This window comes from Palaemon carinicauda, chromosome 19 (genome assembly GCF_036898095.1).
Source record: "Palaemon carinicauda isolate YSFRI2023 chromosome 19, ASM3689809v2, whole genome shotgun sequence".
NCBI classification, from domain to species: domain Eukaryota; kingdom Metazoa; phylum Arthropoda; class Malacostraca; order Decapoda; family Palaemonidae; genus Palaemon; species Palaemon carinicauda.
In genome coordinates, this window is record NC_090743.1 from 39174532 (window position 1) to 39183483 (window position 8952).

Sequence of the window (8952 nt, forward strand, 5' to 3'; positions counted from 1 at the left end):
TTACTCCTCGGTGCTGTGGTTGCCTCTGCTGTTGTGGTCAATTACTATCTGCACTGATGCTTCTCCATGACCGCTGATATGCTCTTTTGGGTTGCAGTAGCTAAAATACTGTTCAGGCTGTTTTTCATTCAGATATTTGCTTTGATCATGTGCACAGCTTGAGATTTCTGCTGTCAGTATGTTTAATGCTGTAGTTGCTGTGTAGCTGTTAGATTTTACTGTTTGTAACGATGATTGTATTTTTTTCCTGTATTAACTTCAAACAGATTTCCTTGAATCTACATTTACTAGTGTACGTGACTCGTCAAAAAGGACGGTTAAATATTTAGATAAATATACACACACGCACCCGCCTCTTACCTGGATATGACTACTCCCTCTCCCCCAATTCGAGGGACGGGGAGAGCTGAGCGTTGCCTAAAAGATATATATATATATATATATATATATATATATATATATATATATATATATATATATACAGACATTTGCTCTTTATTATATAAAGCAAAATCTTTTTCAATATCAATAATAAACGAGTTTCTACTAGTGCCAAAAATTTGTTGCATGTCATTCCTAAAAATGCAATAGTATTCCCATTAAATTCGCACATTTATTTCTATTTATCACAAGCTCATTCCGCAATGTTATTCCATAACGTAATCTTGCTCAAGCAATAGAATAATGATTGAAGCTGATTGATAGGATTAAAGAAATATATTCACACAGTTATTGACTAATGTTGATTAGCAGGATGGAGTTTCTATTGTATTTCAGCAGCTCTGAGAGGAATAATTGTTATGCTGACGTAAGATTTGTGTGTACAACGAATTATTTCCAGTATTGCTTTCAGTTAATTTCTAAATTAGATTCACATTTTTAATTAGTAGGAAAAGTTAAAAATAAAACACTAATGGATATATATATAACTAAACACACACACACACACATATATATATATATATATATATATATATATATATATATATATATATATATATATATATATATATATATATATATCTACAGTATATGTATATACATATACATAAATATATATATATATATATATATATATACACACACACACACACACATATATATATATATATATATATATATATATATATATATATATATATCTACAGTATATGTATATACATTTTTGGGCTCAAGCCATGTCGTCCTGATGGAAGTTCCTATAGGGTAGCTTCCTAGGGTATATTACAACTACGGCGATATTCCCAGAGAATTTACCTTAAGGTACCAGAATTCTAACTCCTGGAGCGAGTATCCCTCGTGAAAGGGATATCGCGACATATCAGAGGACGTATTCTAGACACGTCACATGGCAATCTACGACCTGAACAGAGATTCGTCTCGTAGGAGGGAGATTGACGAGATACGAATTCGGGAAAGAAAAAGGGGAGCCGCTCCCAAGGCTTCCCTATCCCCCGATTCGTATGCGTGCCTGGCGCCAATCCTGGCGCCATCTGTATTCCTTTTTGCGTAGCTTAACAACTCGGTGTTTTTTCCTGTTTTTCTCGCAAATCTTGGATTTATTCAGCTTTTCATGGCTTCTTCGTCTTCGTTGGCCTCGGATAAGTTGAGTATAGTGTCTGTTATGTATAAATGTAGGCTCTTGGTAAAATTTTGAGTGATTAATAGGATTAATCTTTGATACAAGAGCCGTAGCCTACCAGAGGTGTCCTGGACACTGTCACTCGCTAGGTATAAATTAGTTAGTCAGAGTGACATTCCTGGTTGTTTTGCTTAATAAATTTTAGCTATTTAGCTTTACATAGGATTTCCTTTCGTGCTTAGTATTATTTGGCGAAGTATTCACCATTCTGGCCTACGCTAGGCCATGTAGCCTAGTCGTTTGGTCCTAGTACTTAATGCATGATTTTGGTTTTTCCGAGTGTAATTAAAATTTTATTGAAGCTTTAGGCTATATTTTATACATTTTAGACTGTGTGGAATATTTCCAAGATTGTATACGTGAGAGTTTTGGTGAATTAGGTAATCGATTCTCTTGGTGCCTAGGCTAATTGCTTATGGAGCCTTAGTATACTTTATTATACTCCCCGGTTGCTTTCTTTTCTTCGGAGAAGGTATGCAATCCCTTTCCCTCTGTTTAAGCCTTGGGCTTATCCCTAAGTGGTTTTTTCCGAATTTATTTTCGATAAAACTATACTAGGGTGTTACTGTACCTTCCTGTTCCAGCAGAGTCTGGTTCAAAGAGGGACAGAACAACAGAGTTTTTAGTCTGAGTCCGTGTTGTTTGGCTTGGGGCAGAGTCTCCCTCGCTGACCTAACACTTACAAAGGGAGCTTAGCTCCCTTAGGTCACTATCGAAGGTTTCTGTAGTTATGATTCCTTCTTGTGTGATCGACCAGACTAAGTCCTGTTGCTGTTCTCGGGGAGGATAAATCTTCCCTTGGGAGTAGCAACGCCTTCCTTGCTTTGGTGCTCTGGAAGCTGGCAGGTATTATACTACTGCGCTGGCCCTTTCCCTTAGATCTCCCTTAGGCTAAGACAAAGTTCTTGGCTGCGGGTGATCTGTCACTAAAGCAAGGTTGGCAGGACCCTCTTGTCCCTTCCCCCTCTATCTCCGTAATGGCCTAGCCATTACTGTACTGTACCTTGCCGGCCGGCAGAGCTGGCCGGCAGGGGTATTACTGTACTGTATGTCATTCTACTTCTGGACCTAGTATAGGTTGGGATATGGAATTGACTAAGCCCATTGCCGGCCGGCAGAGATGCTGGACGGCAAGGGTCTTATGTTTTCGAGTGCTGCCCGGACCTCTCTTGGTCCCTCATCCATGCCTGCCGGCAGAGCCGGACGGCATTGGTCAAGGAAGCCTGAATTAAGTTTCTCCCCTTCCTTATATGCACTCTTTCGGTTGCCGGGCTTGGGGGGTTGTGTACACTCTTATCCCGGCATCCATTCTATTTTCTTCTAGTGCTGTACCTGTCCCGGCTGCCGGCCTATGAGGCCGGCTGCCGGCCTATGAGGCCGGCAGCCGGGCAGGTGTAGTCTTCTGGTTCTTTTGCTGCCGGCTGGCATCGGTCTTGTACCTTTGCCGGCCGGCTTATGTCAGTCCTTGTCTGCCGGCCACCAAGAATGTGGCCGGCAGCTGGGTACTACCTTGTGTAGTTGCTGGCCGGCAATCATTGCCGGCCAACACTGGCTGTTGCTGGCCGGCAGCTGCTGCCGCCGGCACAGGCATTTGAACCAGAGGGCTGCCGCCCTATAGCTGTTAAGTAGTATACTTTAAAGCTAATTGTGGTGTGTGCCGGCCGGCAAAGGCAGGCCGGCACACATCCTCCTATACTGTACTAGTATTCTTCTGTATAGCATATACAGTAAGAAGAAAACTATAGTAAAAGTTTAGGTACAGCACTGTATCTTCTAACACTATTGTGTTTTCTTGCACGGCCCTTTGCTGTTGCCTTCAGACAAGAAGCAGAGTTCTTCCCTGTCTATTATCCCGGATTTTAAAATCATTGCCTAGGTGTGAGCTCCACCTGTTTCCTCTGGAAACTTTGCATTGGTTACTCTAGTAGAGATAAACCATTTTGATTTTATTATCTGGAAGGCTGCAGCAATGGGTTGTGAGGGAAACACAAGTGTGTGTCTTTGATTTCTGAATTGTTATGCTATACTATGCATATCCAGTGATACATAGTTCACTTGATACTCATGGAAATTTCTTCTCTTTACAGAAGGACACTCCGAAGTGGGGAAGTGCTTTCTGCAATGTCAGCAGCAAGAACCTCTGCGGACATGAGTTTTGTAGGAGACACGCAGCATACGCTGTCTCCAAGGATGATCTCCGGTATTGGGACCCTCAGGTATGTACTGTGTGCACTAACCTGATTAATGAGACATTTAAATAGCTAGGAAGAAGCTTCGTACCTGGGTAAGGGGCTTCCAAAAGTACACTTCTGGCCCTTATCTTCCAAGTGAGAAGATGAGGGCGTATCTTTTCCCTAAGGCATCAGCTGATGCAGTGATTCCCCAGCCTCAAGAGGAGATCCCCTAAGTTCAGATCCAGGTGGATGCTGAAGTCGCGGTCGCGATGCAAGACATCCAGCTAAATGACAGGATATCTGATGTGGACGGGTGTCAGGAGGAAGACCTCCTTGCAGAAGCCCAGGATGAAGTTCAAGCCCCTCTACATCGGCCGGTCTCCCAGTAGAGCTGGGACAGGCCCTCTCTTCTATTGTTGGAATGATCCAACAAATGCAGAAGGAGAATCAGGAGAAGGCGGCTGCAATGGAACTGCGAATGCAGTGCCTTGCAGAATCACATGGGCCCCAGAAAAGCTCAATGTGAAAGACCTTCCTTTGTGCTCGGATGCTAACCCATGGAGGTATGCTGAGCACATGTCGATGACGACTGGAAAGATCGTCATCTCGGATATGCTGGGCTCAGTTCCCCTGGAGGGTGGAATTCTGGCCCAGCAAGGCACCATATCCGGACTGTTATGTCCGGCTGAGGAAGGAACCAGCTTCAAAGGAGGAGGCAGAGCCGAAGAAGGTCATAGTGATGACCATGCTAAGGCTCAAGCTCTACTTTCATCTTCGATGAAAGAGAGGGGCTTCTCTAACTCAAAGGTAGCTGCATTGAATAGGAAGCTCCCTTCCTTTGTGTCCTCGCCTACTAGAGCCTTCCCCCTTTTACAGAAAGGGTTTCTGGCTGTACTAAAAGCAATCGAGGCCGGCAAGTCTTGCCCCTCCCTAGAGGAGTGTAAACCCTTGTCGCTGGCCCTGCCTATGGAAGATTGGAAGGACGTCCATCTTACGTTCTAAGTGGGAAAGTTGGAGGCTGATATTGCCGGACGTCAGTTCGGCAAGGACCTCCCTAAGCTGTCTGACTTTCTTTTGCGAAGTGAGTTCGATACAAAAGAAAGACTGACTGCCTCAATGTCTCTTCAGACTACTCTCGAGACGATGGCTAGTGACCCCAAGGTCCATGAATTGTTCATGGTAGTGGCCAAGCCTCATCTGGCCACAGTGACGAAGGACCTTTATGGCTTCGTCAAGGCAAGGAGAGCTTGTAGGGAGTTCGTGTTTACCTCGGCTACAGTGAGGCACGAGCTAAAGAAACTAATCTCCTCCAACATTTGGGGAAAAGACCTTTTTCCCTACCGACTTGGTCAAAGAAGTTTTTGATAAAAGCCACCTTGGAGAATAGAAACCTTCTCCAGAAGTGGGACCTGGCTATCAAAAGAAAGTCTTCCCCGGATGAGGGTCCTCAACCAAAGAGGAAGACTATGAGGACTAGGCTACCGTCTCGGCCAGCCAAGCCTCTTAGACAGCAACAGCAACTGCAATTGCCATTGCCCCAGTGCCCCAGATCGTGGCACAAACCCCGACCACCTTTCAGTGGGTACCCCAGGCCGTGTCGACACAGTCCACGGCATTCACCCCAGCGTTCGAAGGGCAGTCTACTTCCTTCCGAGCAAAGCCTAGAGGAGCAGCCAGAGGCTCGTCTAGACGCCCCTCAAGGGGAAGGGGATTCAGGGGTGGTCGTGGTCAGGAAGGCAAGACCTCAGGACGGCAGTCCAAGTGAGGTGATACCGGTAGGAGGGAGACTTCTGAAATTTCGGGATCGGTGGACCTTCGATCCCTGGGCCCACAGCCTACTCAAGAATAGATTGGGCGGGAGCTGGTACAGCACTCCACCCCCGTACCTTCGGTTTTTCCAACACTCCACCCCCGTTATGGAGGAGTACGTTCAAGAACGGTTGGAGAAAAAGGGTGAAGCCCATCAATTTCTAAGGGAGGCTGTTTTGTGTTCCCAAGAAAGACTCGGAAAAGCTCAGAGTCATTCTGGACTTGTCGCCACTTAACAAGTTCATAGTGAATTGCAAATTCAAAATGCTAACACTGCAACACATAAGGACCTTACTGCCCAAGAGGGCATATTCCGTCTCTATAGACTTGTCAGATGCCTACTGGCACATTCCAATTAGCCATCGACTCTCCCCCTACCTAGGGTTCAGGCTACAGCGAAGACTATACGCCTTCGGAGCCATGCCATTCGGGCTAAACATAGCCCCAAGGATTTTTACGAAGCTTGCGAGCGTAGCTCTCAAACAATTTCGCCTAAAGGGAATTCAGGTAGTAGCCTACCTGGACGACTGGTTGGTGTGGGCAGCATCCGAGACAGAATGCTTGCAAGCTTCCAGTCAGTGATCCAGTTCCTAGAGTACCTAGGCTTCAAGATCAACAGAAAAAGTCTCGACTTTCTCCATCTCAAAAGTTCCAGTGGCTAAGATCCACTGGGACCTTTTGTCACACCGTTTCTCCACCCCAGCGAAGAAAAGGAAGGAGATAGCGGGTTCTGTCAAGAGACTTCAAGATTCCGAAAGGATATCAAGACACGAGCAGGAGAGAGTACTGCGCTCTCTCCAGTTTGCTTCGGTGACAGACCCAGTGCTAAGAGCACAGCTAAAGGATGCAATCGGAGTTTGGAGAAGTTATGCATCAAACGCGTGAAGAGATCTGAGAAGACCAGCCGCTTCGGCTAAGTACTCTTCTCAGGCCTTGGTCCCAAGCCAGACATCTAAAGAAGTCAGGTTCTTCTTCAGCCACCTCCCCCGTCGGTGACGATTCACTCAGACGCCTCAAAGGAGGGATGGGGAGGTCACTCTCATCGGAAAAAAGTCCAGGGGACTTGGTCCAGGCTATTCAAGACCTTTCTCATAAAACTTTCTAGAAGCTAGGGCGGTGCTCCTTACCTTAAAGAAAGTCTCCCCGCGTCATTCGTTCCACATAAAGTGGTAATAGACAGCGAGGTAGTTGTAAGATACTTGAATCGACAAGGATCGAGGTCACCACCTCTCAACCAGGTGATGTTGGCCGTCTTCCGATTGGCGGAAAAGAAGAAGTGGTACCTGTCGGCAGTTCACCTTCAAGGAGTCCGCAATGTGACAGCGGACGCTCTATCCAGGTTCACACCGATAGAGTCAGAATGGTCCTTAGACGCAGGATCATTCTCCTTCATTCTGAATCAGTCCCAGAACTGCAGATAGACCTCTTTGCGACGAAAGACAACAAGAAGTTGCCCCTGTACGTGCCCCGTACGAGGACCCCTTAGCGGAAGCAGTGGACGCGATGTCCCTCGACTGGAACAGATGGTCCAAGATTTATCTGTTCCCTCCTCACAACCTTCTGTTGAGGGTCCTCAACAAACTGAGATCCTTCAAAGGGTAGCGGCAATAGTGGCCCACAAGTGGCCGAACAGCGTGTGGTTCCTCCTGGCATTGGAACTGTAGCTGAAGTTTGTACCACTACCAGATCCAGTTCTGACCCAGCGAGTCCAGAAGTCAACTGTCTGCGCTTCATTACAGAAAACCCGGACCCTGCAGTTCATGATTTTCTCTCCCTAGCGGTGAGAAAGCGTTTCGGGATTTCGAAAGCCAGTATAGACTTCATTGAGGAATATAAATGCAAATCTACTAGAAGGCAATATGAGTCATCTTGGAGAAAATGGGTGGCCTCTTGTCAAGGCGAAGATTCCGCAGGAGATCTTGACAGACTTCTGCTTATCTTTTTTCCCCACCTCCATGGTCAAGGGTTGGCAGCGAACACGATTTCAGCGTGTAAGTCTGCTTTGACAAGACCCATTCTATATGCCTTCCAGGTCGACCTAGGTAACGAGATCTTTAATAAAGTCCCGAAAGCCTGTGCTAGGCTCAGACCTTCAGCACCTCCAAAGCCCATTTCATGGTCTTTAGACAAGTTCTTCATTTCGCTTCTCTGTTGAGCAATGAAGAATGTGCGTTAAAGGATTTGACACAAAAAGTTATTTTCCTAATTTGCACTCGCGTCCGGGGCCAGGGTTAGTAAGATTGTAGCCTCTCGAGAGAGGCAGGTCGTGTTCAGTTCCTGGATGGGGAAGAACTGAACCTGTTTCCGGATCCTACGTTTCTCGCCAAGAATGAGTTACCCACCAACAGGTGGAGTCCCTGGAGAATCTGCCCTCTGAAAGAAGATGCATCTCTATGTCCAGTAGAATGCCTAAAGGTCTATCTTCATAGAACTTCAGACTTCAAGGGTGGTCAACTATTCAGGGGAGAAACATCAGGCTCAAATTTATCTCTGAATCAACTCAGAGCGAAAATCACATATTTTATTCGCAGAGCGGATCCTGACAATACACCCGCAGGTCACGATCCGAGGAAAGTTGCCTCATTCTTAAATTTCTTTAATTGCATGGATTTTGAACATCTCCATTCATACACTGGCTGGAAGTCTTCCAGAGTGTTCTTTCGCCACTATGCGAAGCAAGTAGAGGAACTAAAAGAGATCTGTGGTAGCAGTGGGTCGCGGTGTTAACCCTACTGTTTAACTCTGCGAGGAACAGTGGTCTTAATTGGGACGATTAATTCCAGGGTGAGTGTGTAGTTACATACTGTACTACAAACTAAGTGAGGGCACTGTGTTGCCCATCCAGACTGTTCCATTTCCGAAGGTGAACCTAGCATAAGTGCAGACATGTGTGCCGAGCGTTTCTAACGCTAATGTCATTGATTTGTAATACAGGCTTTTATGACTTTGATACCTCGGTATCTTAAAAGTGGCATCTAATGTTTTTCTTTCAGACAAACAAGCCCTGTTTACTATCATACTTATGCTTAAAGTTTTGGGTTATCCTCTTCTATATATATATATATATATATATATATATATATATAATTGTGGTTAACCTGTCTATTTATTGCCTGTCAATAATCTGGTTCTTGAGAACCTTGCGTCTCCTTCACCTGTGTCAATTTACTGGTATAATTGAGCATTCATTCTATGTACCTTATCTGGGATAATTCTAATAGAATTGTTCCTTTATGCAAGCTATGTTGCATTGGTTTTCCTCCTATGCGGATATAAAACCTTTGTCCAATACAAGTATTGTGCGGAAAACTGGTCGATATTTCATAT